The 19596-nt window shown below is 42.4% G+C and overlaps 1 protein-coding gene across 2 annotated transcripts in view; it reads left to right on the plus strand.

The window, feature by feature from the left end:
- Positions 1-9412: 9412 nt before the first annotated feature.
- Positions 9413-19596, plus strand: part of LOC137545825 (retinol dehydrogenase 16-like) — a 76057-nt gene continuing 65873 nt past the window's right edge. The window contains exon 1 of one of the 2 annotated variants that reach the window (XM_068267502.1): positions 9413-9436. The gene's annotated coding sequence lies outside the window, so the exon portion shown is untranslated. Of the gene's footprint in view, positions 9437-12966; positions 12997-19596 lie in introns of those variants that run through there. The other variant, XM_068267500.1, reaches the window with a different exon arrangement.

Raw genomic sequence — 19596 nt, forward strand, 5'->3', positions numbered from 1 at the left:
GAGGAAAATGTTCCTCTCCAGGCGATTCACAGATGAAGGGGACCATATTAACGGGACCCTCATGCGTGAATCTGTTCAGGGGGTCAACATAGCAGTCTCCGGGATACCTGAAAAGTAAAGGATTAGTTATAAGCTTCATAAGCCTCATTTAGTGCAAAGGGAGGCCAATTTAAAACGGCATAACAAGCAATATCTGCATATAGGCATACTCTAAAGAGGAGTAACACGTAAGCAGTCCGGTATTAAAGAGTGAGATCTTAGCTGACAAGGCAGACAGTACGGCCAGATCGAACAACAGGAGTGATGCGGGCCAAAAAGGCAATATACTTGAAGAAGAGTAACCTCGCGGCCTGGTCATCCAGGGCAGTCCTTGTAATAAGCAGCGGAGGTATAAGAAGAGGACTGAAGGACATGACCAGGGGGGGGGACTCCGTGCTGTGCACAGGCATACACTCCTAGAGGTCAATAACAAAATTTCCAACATGGAAGATAATAAACCTAACATATGTAAAAGTTAAAACATTTGGCCGTCTGTACGATACCCATAACCTTCATTCAGATTGTCTGGGAAGAATGTGCTGGCGAAGGAGGAGAAGAGGGATTCTCAGAAGTTTGGCGTTGTCTGCGGTAAGTAACTTCAGTCCAGACTCTGGCCGGTCTTGGGGAGCTTTGAGGAGGCAACGCCGCAGTATGAGGAGGCAGTTGTAGGCCTGACTGCTCCAGGGCCAAACGTGCTTCTGCAAAAGTCTTGCAAACGAAGTTCCTGTTGTTATATTGGAAGCACAAAGAGAAGGGGAAGCCCCATTTGTATTTGACAGAAGCTGCCATCAAGGCTTGGGTTGCCGGTCGCATATCTCTTCTTCTTGCCAGTGTGAGGGGGGAGAGATCGGCATATAGATGTACTGAATTAGGGAGGCCTGGGAGTACATTCAGGGGCCTAGCGGCGAGTAGAATGGCATCTCGCATCTCCTCATGTTGCATTTTTAAGATGATGTCCCGGGGGAGATCGGTGTTGCGGGGGCGTTGTAGTGCCCGGTGGATACGCACGATTCTAAGTTCTTGCGGGTCAAGCTGCGGGAGAAGAGCAGCGAAAAGGTTGAGGGCGGTCTCCTTTAGGTTGGTGATAGCCTCCGGGACCCCCCGTATGCGGATATTCGCCCTTCGTGACCTGTTCTCGAGATCTTCGAGTTTTAGTTCCATAGACTGGATCTTTTCGTCTTGGTCATCTATCTGTAGTTTGTCAGCCGCAACCGCATCGACTAGTGAGTCGGCCTGCTTTTCAAGGGTAGCTACGCGTTCACCCACCTCTTTGATCTGGTTGGAGAGATCCGTCACAGCAGCCGCCAGTTCTCGTTTAAAGAGCCTGCTGATGTCCCTGTAGAGCTGTTGGGATTGCTGGCTCGTGAGGGGGACCTCTGCCGCGGATTGCAGTGATTCAGGTATGGAGGTAGGCGAGCCGGGCTCCGGGGAAGAAGGCGCAGTAGAGGCAGCGGTGGCCATCTTGGACCTCGTGGCAGCAGGCCCGAAATGGTCCGTGAGCGTGTGTTGTTTGTTTCGCTTCTTGGGGGCCTCTGGACGGGACAAAGAGTTCTTCTTGGCCCTCCTGGACATCTCCTAGGGTAAGGCAGATGGAATGGTGCCGTCTTTGGTAGATGTGAGGCTATTATGTGATAATCTCAGGATTCCGGAGACGGAGCTCAGCCACCTAGCGTCTGCTCATGGCGGCTCCGCGCATGCGCCCCCCGTCTTTGTCTTTTTAGACGCAGACAGTTTAGAACATGTACAAATCCTCTGACTATAGCACGCCAGAGATGGTCAAAGTGATGCAAGTATTTCTGGCTTGTATGCAACTTTTATGCAAATTGAATGCAACTTGGCACAGGGCCAACTGAAATCAGCAGGAATTGGCTTAATATGAAGCTGCTGACTGCATGAAAGTTACATGCAAGCTGTGAATATTTGCATCTAATCTTACAAGCAGCATTTCTTTTCTTTTGTGTTTTTATGTTTACTTAATATTTTTAAATATAGCTTATTGTTTATAATGTTACCTGGATTTGGTTGACCCTCATTGCTTAGCCATTGGTTGGGAAAAAAATATTTAGGGTAAGACTATTGGTAAATACATGTTTCTAAAATAATAAATACAGTGTATTATTTATGAGGTTAGAATCCTAACTGGCTCTCCAGCAACAGCAATGAATGCAAAAGTAAAATAAAAAAATGTAGGTAGCAGATTCCTGTATGTTGTGCAAAGCCAGATTAGGACCACCTTTCTGCCCAGCCTCCCAGTTTATCGGTTTAAAGAGAATCTGTATTGTTAAAATCGCACAAAAGTAAACATACCAGTGCGTTAGGGGACATCTCCTATTTCCCTCTGACACAATTTCGCCGCTCCCCGCCGCATTAAAAGTGGTTAAAAACAGTTTTAAAAAGTTTGTTTATAAACAAACAAAATGGCCACCAAAACAGGAAGTAGGTTGATGTACAGCATGTCCACACATAGAAAATACATCCATACACAAGCAGGCTGTATACAGCCCTCTTTTTGAATCTCAAGAGATCATTTGTGTGTTTCTTTCCCCCTGCAGTTCTCATGCACTGAAGTTTCAGGCTGCTTGTTTCTTCCTGCAAACAGCTTTGCCCTTGTCTGTAATTCTTCAGTATGTGAAAGCCCAGCCAGCTCAGAGGACGATTTATCCAGCTTGTAAAAGATACTGCAATTACTACAGCAAATTGAAAAAGCGGCAAGTAAAAATGAGGTCATAGTTATGGGCGACTTCAACTTTCCAGACATTGACTGGGGTATTGAGGCTACCCATTCTGGTAAAAGCAGCAGATTTCTGGCAGCACTACAGGACAATTACTTGACTCAAATGGTAACGGAACCAACAAGGGGGAATGCGTTACTGGATCTGATCATTTCGAATAGACCAGATAATGTAACAAATGTGCAGGTTCAAGAACATTTGGGAAATAGTGATCACAACATGATAACGTTTGATCTGGTGACTGATAGGCCACGGGGCAGCGGGACCACTAAAACTATGAATTTTAGAAAAGCAAAGTTCAATCAAATTAGGCAGGCACTAAGTTTGGTGAACTGGGATAATGTACTACAAGGGGACGACACTGAAGGGAAATGGCAAGCTTTTAAACGTATTCTCAATCAATATTGTAGTATGTATATCCCATATGGAAACAAAATGTCTAGGAATAAAAAAAGGCCTCTATGGATGAATAGAAAGGTTAGAGATAAAATGAAGAGGAAAAAGAATGCCTATAAGGTCCTAAAACAGGAGGGGTCCGAGGCTGCACTCAGCAATTACAAGGAGTGCAATAAAAATTGTAAAAAAAGAAATTAGGCTGGCAAAGATCGAAGCTGAAAATCAAATCGCTAGGGATATCAAATCTAACCCAAAAAAGTTTTACAAGTACATCAACTCTAAAAAAAGAAAGGTTGACTGTATAGGACTCCTAAAGGATGAAGGTGGAAACTCAATGGTGGATGACCAAGGTAAGGCAGAGTTATTAAATGCTTTCTTTGCTTCTGTCTTTACAAAGGAAACAGCACTGTTGCAAATTACAGAGGCGGAAGAGTCTCAATCTTCTAACTGTAATATTAAATACTTAACGCAGGAAGAAGTAAAGGCAAGACTAAATAAATTAAAAATAGACAAGGCACCTGGCCCGGATGGCATGCATCCTCGGGTCCTAAGGGAATTAAGTTCAGTTATAGATAAACCCCTTTATCTTATCTTTTGTGACTCTCTTGCAACTGGCAGAGTCCCAGTGGATTGGCGTACAGCCCACGTTTTCCCATTATTTAAGAAGGGCAAAAAATCAGATCCAGGAAATTATAGACCTGTAAGCTTAACATCAGTTGTATGCAAACTATTTGAGGGGTTACTAAGAGATACTATACATGACTTCATAGTAGAAAATAATCTTATTTCTCAGCATCAACATGGGTTTACTAAAGACAGGTCCTGTTTGACTAACATGCTCAGCTTTTATGAGGTAGTGAATGCTAATATGGATATTGGGAATGCTGTAGATGTGATATACTTAGACTTTGCTAAGGCCTTCGACACTGTTCCCCACAAAAGTCTGGTGCAAAAGATGAGGATGCAAGGACTGGGGAAGAGTCTGTGTGCTTGGATAGGGAACTGGCTAATGGACAGAAAACAAAGAGTTGTGGTCAATGGATCATACTCAAAATGGGAGACTGTTAGCAGTGGGGTCCCACAGGGGTCTGTACTGGGTCCAGTGCTCTTCAATTTATTTATTAATGACCTAGTGGATACAGTAGTGAGCAATGTTGCTATTTTTGCAGATGATACAAAATTGTGCAGAATCATCAACTCTAAGGAAGATAGTGTTATATTGCAACAGGATCTGGATAGGATGGCTATATGGGCACATACATGGCAGATGAAATTCAATGTTGACAAATGTAAAGTCATGCATTTTGGTCGTACCAATGGTCTAACACCATACAAAATAAATGGGATACAGTTGGGAACATCAAACTTGGAGAAGGACTTAGGAGTACTCATCGACAACAAGTTAAATAATCGTACTCAATGCCAAGCCGCTGCAGCTAAAGCTAACAAAATTTTGGGATGCATTAAAAGGGAAATAAAAACTCGAGATGCTAGCATAATATTGCCCCTGTTTAACTCTCTAGTAAGGCCACATCTGGAATATGGAATTCAGTTCTGGGCACCACATTACAAAAAAGATATTGCAGTTTTAGAGCAGGTGCAGAGACGAGCAACAAAATTGATACGTGAGATGGAAGGTCTCACTTACCAAGAAAGGTTAGATAAACTGGGTTTATTTAGTCTAGAGAAAAGACGCCTTAGAGGAGATCTAATTAACATGTATAAATACATCAGAGGGCAATATAATAGCTTAGCGGATGAGCTTTTTGTCCCTAGGCCTTCTCAAAGGACTAGAGGACATGATCTGCGCATGGAGGAAAAACGTTTTAGCCATTTATTTAGGAAAGGGTTCTTTACAGTAAGAGTGATTAAGATGTGGAATGCATTGCCACAGGAAGTCGTTATGGCAAACTCTATACCTGCATTTAAAGGGGGCTTAGATGCTTTCCTTGCGTTGAATGACATCCATGGCTACAATTACTAGGTAATGCCAATGATGTTGATCCAGGGATTTTATCTGATTGCCATCTGGAGTCGGGAAGGAATTTTTACCTTGTAAGGGTTTTTTCGCCTTCCTCTGGATCAACAGGGATATGTGAGGGAGCAGGCTGGAGTTGTACTTTGTACTGGTTGAACTCGATGGACGTATGTCTTTTTTCAACCAAAGTAACTATGTAACTATGTAACTATGTAAGAGAGAAGCTGCTCTAATCCTAAATAACACACAGGTAGTGTGCATAGAGGGCCTGGAAGGGGGAGTTCATAGCAGAACCACAACACTGAAGGACTTGGCAGCCTTCCAGACACAGGCTGACAAGTCTGACAGGGGAAAGATACATTGATTTATTACAGAGACAGTGATAGTATAAAGTGCTGCAGTAAGCCAGAACACATTAGAATAGCTTTTTGAACTTGTAGGATGATAAAAAAGAGGATGCAATTTTTGTTACGGAGTCTCTTTAAAGCAGTGCTCTGGTTGAGGCAGGTAATTTGGGCATAAATTAAGAAGCCTTGTCCCTCCCCATTAAAAGAATGTTGCCTCCAAGTAAAAAATAAGGTGGTCTTGTGCCTCTTGATAAAATAATTAGATACCTATACTCGCGTATAAGCCTAATTTTTCAGCACAAAAAATGTGCTTAAAGTTACCTACTTGGCTTATATGTGAGTCAGTGGAACAGAACGGATGGTGGAGCAACTTTTGTTACTGGCAGAGGTGCATAAGGATCGTACACTAGGGACCCTGCTCGTGCCATTTAGCTCCGTGCATTGTCCGTGCCCCCATCCCCTGCAGCATGGTGCACAGAGTGCGCTGCTCAAGACTACCTGTGTCCCCTGGCTTGTGGAGCAGAGCGTGCAAGCAACATGTCAGCGGTGCAATGATTGGGGATTCTTCCTGTGTGGCATTTGCTGTGTCTCATATCTATGACGCCATCTAGTGGAACTTTAAAAAAAACTGTATCATCCTTGGGGCACATCTGGCTATGGGGAGGAGGGCTGACTTGTACTGGGAGCACATCTGGCTACTTTGGAGGAGGCTATACGGGGGAGGGAGATTATACATGAGTCAATCACTTTTTCCTGGTTTCTGAGGGAAAAGGGGGTACCGCGGCTTATACACGGGTCGGCTTATATGCAAGTATATACGGTAGTTCCATGCCCCCAGGTAAATGAGTAGCCATGTGGCTCAAAAGACATTAAGTAGAGAAGTGCCCCCTACAAACAAAAATGAACTATGTGCCTCTAGATGAAGGAATTAGCCATGGTCCTCCAATAAAAGTAATTAAGTAGCCATGTGCCTCCAGATAAAGGAATCAAAGTAGCCCTGTTTCTCCAGCCAATTGAAGAAAACACCCTCCCTGAGGTAGACATTAAGGAATAAATTATATGTGTCTCAAAATAAGATTGGAGTAGCCAGGTGCCCCCTATATAAAAAAAGTTAAGTAGGCATGTGCCTCCAGATACAACAGCTAAGTAACCATGTGCCTCCAGGTATAACAGCTAAGTAACCATGTGCCTCCGGGTATAACAGCTAAATAACCATGTACCACCAGATAAAATATTAAAGAAGCCATGTGCCTCCAGATAAAAAAAATAGGACCTACATGCTTCCAGATAATTAAGTAGCCATGTAACTCCACATACAAGAAATAAGTAGCCATATTATCCTAAATAAAATTATTAAGTAGCCATGTGGCTATAGATTTCAGTATTGGGTTGTAAGATGTGCTCCCAGCCTCCTAGTTAGCAGTATTAGGTAGGTTTGTGAAATGGGTTGCTTATTGGTTATGGTTTCTCAGTGGAATATCTGTATTTTTTTAACTTATGGAAAAAGCATAAATATATGTTTATGTAAATCTTAATATTATAGCATTCCATAGTGTCAAGCCACAATGGTCATTATCCAATGCATTTGAGATACAAATGTATTCCTGCAGTCAACAAGTAAGATTATACATGGGGATTAGTTATGAAGATCAAATGGAGATCTTCTTATAAGGCCATACAGGGCTGCACATGGAAGTGATGGACTGCTGCACGGCATGGTTGCTGCATACGGCAAAGGGGTATTGAGGGACATATTTTTATCACAGTTTCAACTTCTTTGGCACAAAAAGATAACCTCTAAACACGTTGCTTACTGAACTACAGTAGAGTCTTGCTTAACTGGCTAAAGGTGGCCACACACCATACATTTTTTAAAATATCTGTTCAATTTAAGAATTGCAATCAATTTTTCTGACTGATTGTAACATTTAAAAAATAGGACCAATGTACCGCACACCTGTGTTAAATTTTTCCCCAATTATGATAAAACTGATTGGAAACTCTGACAAAATTGCTAGGGTGTGTATATTAATACATTGACAATCTAACACACACCATACAATCTTTAGAAATATTGAAGAAAAATATCTGGCATTCCAGATCAATCAAAATCGAAGAAAATGGGAAATCCGATTGGATTTTTCAGTCAAATGAAAAAAAAGCTTTCGATTTTTTTTCAGGAGATCCAATCGTTTTTATCGAACTGTCATAAAATCGGATCATTTTATTGTATCGTGTGTGGCCACCTTAAGGGTGGCCATACATGGTACAATATTTTCATCCAATCTTACCAATTCTATGTAGTATAAGGGAACTGCCTAAATTATCCTTTCAGTATATTCACTTAATTTACCCTTATACTACATGGAAATGGTAAGATTGTATGAAAAAAATGTACCATGTATGGCCACCATAAGCCGGTTAAGTGTGCTTTCTGGTTGTTTGAGACTCAATGTTAAAAATTGGCCTAGCTGATACAGTATATCTATCTATCCTATCTATCCTATCTATCTATCTATCTATCTATCTATCTATCTATCTATCTATCTATCTATCTATCCCATGAACTCTGTTTTAAATGGAAAAATGCTGTAATTGAAAGTATATTAACCTTGGGGGAGCCGTGGAACCCGGTCTTTAAGCACAGGAGAGCCCACAACCAGTGTAAGGAGTTGTCGTTCACCTCTGTAAGTACAGCCGCAACTTGTGTCGGTTGGTTGAGACTGCTGGATAGTTAAATTGCGGATAACTGGGACTCAACTGTATTATATATCACTTAGTATACCTAGAGCTCCGTCTGAAGCAGTGGCATAGCTAAGGAGCTGTGGGCCCTGTTTCAGATTGGGGCCCCCTAAGCCCTCTATACATAACAGTTGATGTGACGCACCAAAACCTGCCAATAGCAACTACAGTGTCAGAGGTGCAAAAAGGGAATGGGGAACAGTTTATTAATGATTACCATTTATTCAAAGTATCTATAGAAGTTATTGTTATGAGCACAGAACCAATAGAGAGCTAATACTGCAGTTGAGGGAGGGCCCTTCGGGGTCCCTCTGACCCAAGGGCCCCTATGCAGTTACAAGTTAGCTCTGCACCCCTATTGCTACACCCCTGGAGCTAGACTTTTGGTGATGACAAATTTTTTATAGAACCACCAATAAATTGTAGTTCTTTCATTCATAGTGGTTGTGGGTTGTGAGTGGCACTCCTTGGCCTCAGTCCTGTCCCCTGAATGATCTTCTCTGTGTGCTTCCCTAGCAGTGTCCTGCCATTCCTTGTTTATGCACTTTCATCTCCTCTGTCCGCTACCTCAGAGCTGCCCAGGATGTCACCAGCTGAGTGAATTCTTCACATAGCTGGACATAAAAAGGAAAGCAGGATGTTTCTATCCACAGGGGAGAAGGCACTCAGGTCTCATTGTATTGCTCAAACTGGCCTTACATTGGTTTGAGGGTTGTATGTCTGAATTGGTCCCCAAATTTTAAAGTTGAATATGTCTTGAATAAGAACACCATTGAAGTGAAAATTCTAGTTAGTTTTGGTTTATAGAGCACAATAGCAGCAACCAAATTTACCAGTAGGACTCTGACTTTACTATACTCTGACTTTACTTTACTATGTTACTATTTTTTAAATGTGTACTTGTGCAGTGGTGGAATGGACCAGATTCAAGGGCAATATGTTTATTAGGCTTGGTTTTTAGTTTGAGATGTAAGATCAAGTCACCCAACTCATGTCAGATCCAGTACAGTTTGGAGTACTTGTGCAGTAAGAGCTTTTAAATAACTTACTTACGTGCTCAACAAATAGAGCTATTTTTGCCTACCAGTAATTGTTTTTCTTTTCTTACCATGAGGTAACCCAAAACTCCACTGGAAGGGCCAGCTAGAGGGTACTGGGATTTTGCTTCCTCCACTACTGTGATTGACAAACACCATTAAAGTGTAAGTCTTGCCCACTCATTAAACCACTTGTTGCCTCCATACATTGTGTGTGACATCAATTATAGTGTTGATAGTCCTTTTCCTGCCATGAAAAACCCCATCGCCCAATTCTGAATATAATTGGTTTGGGGTGATTTGCAGCATTTATCATTAAAGTAAAAATGAAGTGAAAAAAGTCACATACTCACCTACTTCTGTCCCAAACTGTTACATTGGGATGAGCTTTCAGAACGCTTAACCTGTGTATTTCTATCCTAACAAAATATTTTTCTAATTCTGTAGATTTGTATTTATAGAGTAAAAATCTTTAAAAAAAAAAAAAAAAAGGGAGGCAACGGTGGATTTACCTCCCCAATAAAATGCACGGAAATTTCGATTTCAGTTTTATAAAAAAAACCTTTAATCGACCATGCCACGGTACAAAGCATTTCGCAGGTGCAATCCTGCTTCATCAGACAATTTAAAGGAGCAACTAGATAAAGTCTGCATAAACACCATGCTTATGCCTAACCTTATCCTCCTCAGCTGCTCTGCCTAACATGAAATTTGGCAGCCTACTTATTACGTCCAAATACTAATAAAATTAACCATTTCCCTACCTAACACTAACTTTGGATCTCCACTTAACCCTTACCTAACCTTAATTTTAAACTTTAATTTTCAGCTTCTAAGGGTACAATGGTTAATTTGCATATATTCAGCAGTGTTGCTCTGGGAGACATTTCAGGCTCACTCCAACCTGAATTATCGCAAATTCTTTCTGTTTTAGGAAAGCAAACTTTTGTTTTTCTTAACATCTTAGTAAGGGGACTTTTAGGACCATTGTAGTCCCTTACACACTCCAATGAGTTTTGGGTCACCATAAGCTTGCTGGTTAGTCTGTACCTCTCGGATTTACAAGCCCTACTCCATAGAGCCAAATTAATCCATGCCATGCACTGATGAGGATCAAACAATCCGAAACAGTCTGTATGCATGTTGGATTATTATGGCTCTGTACAATTTAACAAGCTGACACATCATTGCATTCCAGCAGATCTGGAGGTGTGTTTAGCTTCTAAGGGCAACAATGGTTAATTTGCATATATTCAGCAGTGATGCACTGGGAGACATCTCAAGCTCACTCCAACCTGAATTATCGCAAATTCTTTCTGTTTTAGGAAAGCAAACTTTTGTTTTTTTTAAACTTTAAGAACTGTTTATCAGTAACCCATCTTCTGATCTATTGTTATCAGTGAGCTGCCGCAATACTATCACCACTGATATCCCTAATGATAGATTATCCCTAGCATAACCTTCAAATCTTCACTCTTCTCCGTCTTCTGCATCAGGTCCCGTAAGTTTGGCCAGTTGCGGGCAGTCAGAGCGAGACTGGCCGCGGCAGGCATAACTTACGGGACCCGGTACAGAAGACGGAGAAGACTGAAGAAGGTGACTGAATCAGTGCGGATGGGGCTGCAGAAGCCCCATGTATGTATAAAACTTTTATGCTGCCTGATCTCTGGTTTCCATTAAAGCAAACCTGAAACAAAAATCAACTTATGAGATAATTTAACTGTATGTGTAGTACAGCTAAGAAATAGAACATTAGTAGCAAAGAAAAGAGTCTCCTATTGTTTTCCAGTACAGGAAGTTTTTATCAATGCAAAAGAACTTCTCTGAGCTCTTAGACCAAAGTTGAGTCAAATACAGTCCTGTTTTCTAAAGCACTTAAACAAACAAGAAACAGTGAGAGAGAGGTTAAGATAAGGCATGGATTCCCAACCCGTGTGCTGTGACACATTCATGTGTAGCGGCAGCATCATGTATGTGTCACCGCTTGCTGCCCCGCTCTGTCTCTCCTCGCTGTTCGAGTGAAGCTGGTGAGTCAACCGCTGCTGCCAGCACATGCCACTGAGGTCTCTTACACCTGACATCTGACTATCTACTATATTACTTAAGGCACTTATGCCTGGCTACCTACACTGAGGTCACCTACACCTGGCTACCTATACTGAGGGCATCTATACCTGGCTACCTACCTACCTATACTGAGTCTGAGGGCGGTTTTTTTTTGGGGGGGGGGATGCCACAGATATAATGCGTGGTGCAAATTGTTGGTTCTGTGCAATCATTCCAAATTGAGGGGGCCCTAACTGTCCCACTGTTAACCTCCTTGGCGGTATGGACGAGCTCAGCTTTTTTTTTTTTTAAAACACGCAGCAAGCACTTTGCTGTTAGGGACGATCGCTGCCGCTACCCGCCGCGTAACAGCCCCCCCCCCCGGAACGGGATTTCTGGATGGGCTTGATCGCTGGCGGTGATTGGAGGGGTGTGAGGGATGCCGCAGGGAGGGGGGAATCATGTATTTAGCACTAGGCTAGCTATATGATTTAAAAAAAAAAAAAAAGCAAAAAATACTGCTGCGCCGCCACCCTGGCGCAAACAATAGAACGCCAGGGTGATTAATATTTCTGTAATGTTCTAGCCTTCATTTTTAAGTGTATTCTTGGTTTTTATTAGTATTTTTCTATTGTACATATGTGATGTGTCACAGAGATTTGAGCATTTGGCGTGATGTGTCACAACTTCAGAAAGGTTGGGAACCATTAAGATAAGGTTTTACTGCAGGAAAGTTCATTGGCTGTACAGGTCTATTAAAAAATAAAAAAAAACATAATACTACAGATGGTGCCAGTCTATCCTTCCTGCATTACGAGTGTCTGGAGTGCTGACAGACGGACTGAGGCACACCGACTAGCAAATAGAAGCCATCCTCCACCACAACTCACTGCAGGAAAGTTTATATATATATATATAGATTGTAAGCTCGCAAGGGCAGGGCTCTCACCCTTTTGTGTCATGGAATGTTATTAATTCAATTGCGTGCACACTGTTAGAAATGTATACATTTTAGTCATCCTGTTAAATCAAATTGTAATCAGCAGTGCTGTATCTTGTATCAGTGTTCATATTTTCATGTTTATCATTGTCTGTATCATTATGTATCCCTTGTTTGTTTTCTTACATTGTACAGCGCCACGGAATATGTTGGCGCTTTATAAATAAATAAATAATAATAATAATATATATATATATATATATATATATATATATATATATATATATATATATATATATTAAAAAAATGTGTTTAAATCTCAGATTTGACAGATTTTATGCCAATGCAGCAAAGCAAATCACATAACAGGAATATTACTTTTTTATTTATTAATATTATGTTTTAATGTTGTTATAAGGATCCGGTCCATTCCACATCGCTGTACAGAGAAATAAAGAAAGAAAAAACACAGGTGAATTCTGCACAAATGAGCTTTCAAACTCTGGTACCAGTTCTGCAGTTTTCTCAGATTGCGTTGACAGACATTTCTGATTGGCCCAAAGAGGATGTGAATCTGAGTCCAGAGCTCCAAAAAAAGGATGAAAGAGGAGAAAGCATGGAAATACAATAGTATTTAGTTTCACTGTATTGTATACCACAGGAGGGTGTGTCTGGGGTACGTATGGAATGTTCATCAACAAACTGGAATAAGTAGAGGTCAGAGACCAAGAGTAAAACCGTAAGTCTAGCAAACAATTCCTGGAAGCTTTACTTTTAAGAAATTGCTGGGAAGGAGGGAGACAGGAAGAAGAAGTATCAATGAGACAAGGAAGCAGCCAGCAAAGATACAATACTTCCCGAAAGGATACCATTCAGCACTGACCCCAGAAATCACAAATCTGCTGAGCTAGGAAGGTGAAAGGTCTGCACAGGGCATAGAAAGAAAGTGCAAGAAAATGCAAGGAGCATAGAACTCCAGTAACTCGTTATACTTATCGTTTATATTATAGTAAAATTGTGGGCAGCAAAAATCAAGTTCAATGCTCAAACCTAGCAATTTATTTGGTAGGCTTAATTTCTTTCATGCACACAGGTTCCGAAAACGAATGTACTAACGTCCCACAGACTTTGAAGTATCTGAAAAAGATGTAAATAGAGTTGCACCTAGCCCTCAGCCTGTTGGATTCAGAGCCCTTTCTTACTCCTTAGCTTGTTCTGGGACCCACACCAGCACTATGTCTTGATCCACTTAATCTATTCTCCTAGGATAACTCAAAAGTATGTGAAAAGGTACTGCCAAAATTACATTGCATATTTTCTTGCTTGCTGGTGGCTTAACCCTCCTGGCGGTCAATTAAAACCAACAGGGGGCAGTGCAGCACTATTTTTAATTTTTTTTTTTTTAATCATGTAGCTAGCCTAGTGCTAGCTACATGACAGCCGCTGAGCTGCGGCATCCCCCTACCCCCTCCGATCGCCTCTGGCGATCAGGCCCGTTAGGAAATCCCGTTCTGAACGGTATTTCTATTAAAGCTTCCCCCGTCGCCATGGCGTCACTGACGTTGTGACGTCAAAGGGAGTCCCGATCCACCCCTCAGCGCTGCCTGGCACTGATTGGCCAGGCTGTGCATGGTGTCTGGGGAGGGCGGCATTGCACGGCGGGTAGCGGCAAATCAGCGCAGAGCGGCGGCGATCGGGCACTGCACACAGCTAGCAAAGTGCTAGCTGCATGTAATAAAAAAAAATTGTGCAAATCGGCCCAGCAGGGCCTGAAAAATCCTCCTGCGCCGCATAGCCCGAGCTGAGCTCAGGCTTACCGCCAGGAAGGTTAAAATGCATTTTATTTATTCAGTAAAAATATCACCTATGAGGAAAAGTGAATTGGATTAGGCCCAATGTGTCTTTGATGTGATATCCAGTGTGGTTTGCCTTCTTAAAACAGAAGGTATTTGTGATAATTCAGATTACGTGTGTAACTGTGGTTACCGACAATGCACCACTGCGCAATATGCAAATTATCTCTATGCCCCTGAAGCCAGGCTTACACCCAGAACTGGTGGTATATAGCAAGTCTATAGCTTTAAATTTTACAGAGCCACATCAGCCAAACATGCAGACAGCTTGTTTCGGTCTGTTGTCCTCATCAGTGCATGGCAGGGATTAATATGGCTCTATGCCAGGAACATTTTTATCTGAGAGAGCCATAAACACCACATTTTAAAATTTAATTCTGTAAGAGCCATACAATATGTTTCAAACTGGGACAGTGCACATGCGCAGCAGAGGGCTCACGTCCCTGTTGCCATGGAGATGTGTATACAGTTGATCCACTGGGCAGCGGAAGTGTCAGACACGTCTTCAGCTTCTCTTGGGTTTCAGCAACATCAGCAATTTCCCTGAAAGCCAGAGAGGAGAAATACCGACTAACAGCTTGTACAATTAGCTAGCTGACTTGGGGGTTGATTAACTTTGTAGGACGAGACCCCTGCACTTTGGCCTAATAGGCTGCTTGTCAAGTGACAGGCAGCCTATTGGTCCAATCAAAGTGTGGGGATCTTGTCCTACAAAGTCACTGGACCTGACAGGGCCCAGAGTGGGACAACTGGAGCAGCTGTTAGTTTTAGGGGGAGCGTGAGTAAGGTAGTAGTGCATGCTACAGCAGTAGTGTGCCTACTCTGAAAATGTTACTTGCTCTGTCACACTAAGCGGCGCTGCTTGAGCAGTGTAGCTTAGTGAATAAACCCCTGTGAGCCAGATGTATCCATCAAAAGAGGTAGGTTCCCTACCCATATGGGATAGGACTTGGACTAGAACAACAGAATACCCAAGCAGCTCTGTTTTCGGAATTTAATCTTGGTCACTGCAGGGGACCGGAGGATCGTTCCATGATGGTGTGGGCACAGGGCAGCTGCAGGGGGCCGGTAGAACCCCCAGGTGAGTTAAACTGTTTATTTTTGTGACTTTAAGTTTCCTTTAAACGACTGGCAAACAAGAAAATACTCAGAATAATTTTGACAGTACTTTTCCACCTACATTTTGGCACTTTTTCAATTGTGAAGTGCTGAAAAGTTATTGTAAGGAGAAAATGAAAAATTATCTCCTAGGAAAAGACTCAGGAGAAAAAGTTAATTACATATGGGCCACTGGACAATCTCGATCAAAATTATGATTGAGCGCCCATATTGGGGCATCATCTCCTGCAGATTTCTCCGCAGTGATCAAATCTGCCAGGGAAAATCGATAAGTGTATGGACACCTTTATCTTCTGGACAACCTTTTATAATCTAGTTTTAAACTGTTCTGGTAAATTTGATTGAGTTCTAAATTTTATATGTAGTGTGACTCACATATGTATATACGGTATATTAGTATATGGTCCCACTTCCATTCTTCTTCTTCTTCTCCCTGATTAATTCACATGCTAAGAAGCGAGTCCCCTCAATATTTATTTGGCAATGTTATTTTTTCACAGAATCTTCCACTTTTTAATATGTTGATGAAGTCCTAGGGGTTTCTTCTCAGGGATAATTATATTTAGGTCAGTTACTTTACACTTAGCTCCGGCGGCCATATTGCCAGAGGCAGGAGAGCCCGACCCGGGCCCTGCGGTCGTGACAGGCCGGGGGGTCTATTGAGCGGCGGGGACCCGGCGGAATGACACGGAGGGCGCGGATGGCGTCCTCCGTGTCTTTTACAGAGATGCAGGTACTTAAAATTTTTAACTTTTTTTTAATAATATGGCCTCGTAAGTCCTTTAAGCCCCATTTCCACTGTATGCTGGTGTCCCTCTCCGAGAAGATGTGATACCCTTGCTGATGCAAATCCGCATCCCAATCCCCCTGCTGTGCCATTGCATGACCACAGTGATTGGGATGCAATCTGAGGAAAAATACAGCAGGCTTATTTTTTTCCCCGCACGCAATTCGAAAGCAACCTTTTAATTTCATCGGTCTGTAATTTTGGACCCGAATAAGTTTTTGGAAAAACAGAGCAAATCGGGCTCAGGTAAATTACTCTCTTTATTAAAATACATGATCTTTCATTTGGTCCAGAACAGCCGGATACCCCTAACATTTAGCATGATGACATCATGGCAAAACCTGATACTCTGGGGCTCCAAATCTAGAAAAGATGAAGCGCTCCATGGTGCATTATCAAAGGGTGATTTTTAATAGCAATTTAAAAGTTCTACTTACAAGATGTAGAATAACAACTCGCTCATCAGCGGTACAATCCACCGCTACACACGTATGCAGATTTGGCAACAACGCGCTGTGGCCGGCAGCACGTTCTCCGATATCCGGGGGAGCCGTCTCGCAGTGGGTGTGGGCGTGGCTGTAGGTTTAGCGTGCGCATGGCGTCATTACGCGTTTCGGCGCTCTGCGCCTTCGTCAGATGCTATTAAAAATCACCCTTTGATAATGCACCATGGAGCGCTTCATCTTTTCTAGATTTGCTACCCCTTGCCAATTGTAATTGGAGCAGCACAGTGCATTGGGACAAAGGAGAACAAGCATTTCTCATAGCCTGTTAGCCTCAGGACAGGAGTGCAAGGTTTTGGGATAACTCTGGGGCTCCACCCAGTTTAGCAACAGAACCAAAAACTAGCCTCTTGACTTCCAACATGCAGATTGACTCTTTTCACATCCAAAATTCTAAGCAAGGCTGCGTTAAAAGAAAGTCTAGAAAGCAGAATATGAGCAATAAAAGTAATAAACATGATTATACCAGCACATAAAAATATCACCTTTGAAGACGATGATCAATCATCTATTCATTTTCACCTCAGGAAATAAAACTGTTTTATGACATAAACACAGCAGTTGCTTTCCTTTTACAATTTCACACACTTTTGTGTTACACTTTGCAAGATTGTTCATCAGAATAACAAATAACCGTATAGCTACGGGTCACACTAAACAAGCTGCCTCTTGTTTTTGAACTTTGCACACAAATTCTTTTTTTTTCTAGTGTTTCTTGGCAGTGCAGGAGAGGTGGGGATTTCCAAGGTTTAAATCTCCATGCCACATATTTAACCCTATCCAAATGCATATTTGTAAATACAGATTATGTTTTTAGGAGTACTGCGATCTACTCTTCTACATACTGTTGAAATTAGTGAAGTAGTACAGTTTTGTATACTTGCAAGCATGGAAACCGAAAAAATACTCCATGTGATGTTAGCGAAAGTTCTGTTGTAAAAATATCAGGCAAAACCTGCAAGAAAAAACAGATACTTAAAGAGGAACTTCACCCAAAACAAACATACTGGCCTCAATTCACGGAGCATTATCAAACGTTTATCAAACACTTTATCAAACGTTTGATAATTTACCTCATGGGTAAAATCTCATTTTAAATTCACTAAGGTGTTATATATTTATCGAATGTTTTACCGATAAAACGTTCAACAAATATATAACACCTTAGTGAGATTTTACCCATGAGGTAAATTATCAAACGTTTGATAAAGTGTTTGATAAACGTTTGATAATGCTCCGTGAATTGAGGCCATAGTCATTAAGTTACATTAGTTATGTTAATTAAAATAGATAGTTTTTCTCTTACCCACCTTGTTTTAAAATAATAGGCAAATGTTTGATTTCATGAGGGCAGCCATCTGTTTGGTTGAAAGGAGGTGACAGGGAGCATGAGACACAGTTCCAACTGTCTTGTGTGCTCAGCACCCCTCCCAGTTGCTAGGCAACATGAATAACCGCATAGGAAATCCCATCCTGCTTTGCACAGCATCAGGGAAAAAAAGCCCGGGCAGTTTTCTTTGATGGGGCAGAGCTTAAGCTTTTGTGCAGCTAAAAATAAGGCTTATGTAAGAAAAACAAAGTTCTGATGCCGTGAAACTGTTAAAGAAACACCAAGCCTCTTCAGTGCTGCTGAGTAGATTTGTAGTCTGGAGGTTCACTTGCAGTTGGCTGATGGTGTAATGGTTAAGGGCTCTGCCTCTGACACAGGAGACCAGGGTTCGAATCTCGGCTCTGCCTGTTCAGTAAGCCAGCACTAATTCAGTAGGAGACCTTTGGCAAGTCTCCCTTACACTGCTACTGCCAATAGAGCGCGCCCTAGTGGCTGCTGCTCTGCTCTGGCGCTTTGAGTCCGCAAGGAGAAAAGCGCAATATAAATGTTATTTGTCTTGTCTTATTTGTCTTTAAAGCCGATCCGAGGTGAAAAACTAACTATAACAAGTAACTTGTCTATATATCTTATCCAAATTTTAGATAGTTTGCACAGCAAATCTAGCTACAAACAGCTTAAACTGTATATGATTATTTCTTCCTGTGATACAATGACAGCAGCCATATTCTGCTTGTCACATTACACAGGCAAGCTGATAGCATCTCCAGCCCTCAGCTCAATCCCCTCTCCTCTTCCCCTCTGCCTCTAAAATCTATGGCTAGTAACACCTCCTCCTCCTGCCCAGACTGAGCTTCCATAAGCCCTTGCTACATTGCTCTAAGAGTGCCAAGGCACAAAAGGAGCTGTGGGCGAGGCTTGTTTAGTTTATAGGGAATTTGAGTATTAAAGCAAAAAAAAAAAAGTATTTGGCTTGAGGAATGCCCTATAAACCATATGAAAGGAACACAACTATGCAATAAGTAAAAGTTTATCTCAGATCCACTAAGTAGAGGGAAGCTCTCCAGAAGCTTCTCTAGAAACTTCCCGTGTCCTTGTCGCCCTCACCACTGCTGCGCAACTAGAGAATGTTGAATATGCTCCTGCCCATACAAGAATGGCAACGCCTGCGCAGTAAGCAAACTTCCAGAGGGTCTCGGGCAGCGGCAGTAGGGTCGAGAAGGACATGAGATGGCTCTGGTGGGCGTACCTTTTATATGGGCGCCAGTGAGTTAGGTGCAGGGTGAGCCGAACGACAGCTCCCCGGCGGCGTTAAATATTATTCCCACTCTCGACTGTAGCAACTCGGAGGAAGATGTCATTTGAAGTCTGGCGATCGCCGGATCCCTGAATTATTCTTACATGCCCCGCGCAGCATAACACTAGTGCTGTGGCTGCGCCCAGCATCGGCGCCTGGCACTAAGCACCGGGTGCTGAAGTGACTCAATTCGTCTGGTGGATCCAGAGGCTTCCCTCTACCTTGATAAGTGTGTTTTTTCTTGCAGGTTTCACCTCAGATTTAGTTAACTACTTGCCGACTGCTACACGCCAATTGGCGTGAGCAGTGCGGCAGCCCCAGGACCGCTCCACGGCGATTGGCGTGAACGGCTGTCTATGGGGCTAGCAGGAGATTTCACGCAGGCTGCCCGCACATCTCCTGCTCGGGGGGCGGATCTCTGCCCCGCCTTCAGTCTCCGAGAGGAGACTGAAG

Source organism: Hyperolius riggenbachi, chromosome 2 (genome assembly GCF_040937935.1).
Source record: "Hyperolius riggenbachi isolate aHypRig1 chromosome 2, aHypRig1.pri, whole genome shotgun sequence".
NCBI lineage: Eukaryota > Metazoa > Chordata > Amphibia > Anura > Hyperoliidae > Hyperolius > Hyperolius riggenbachi.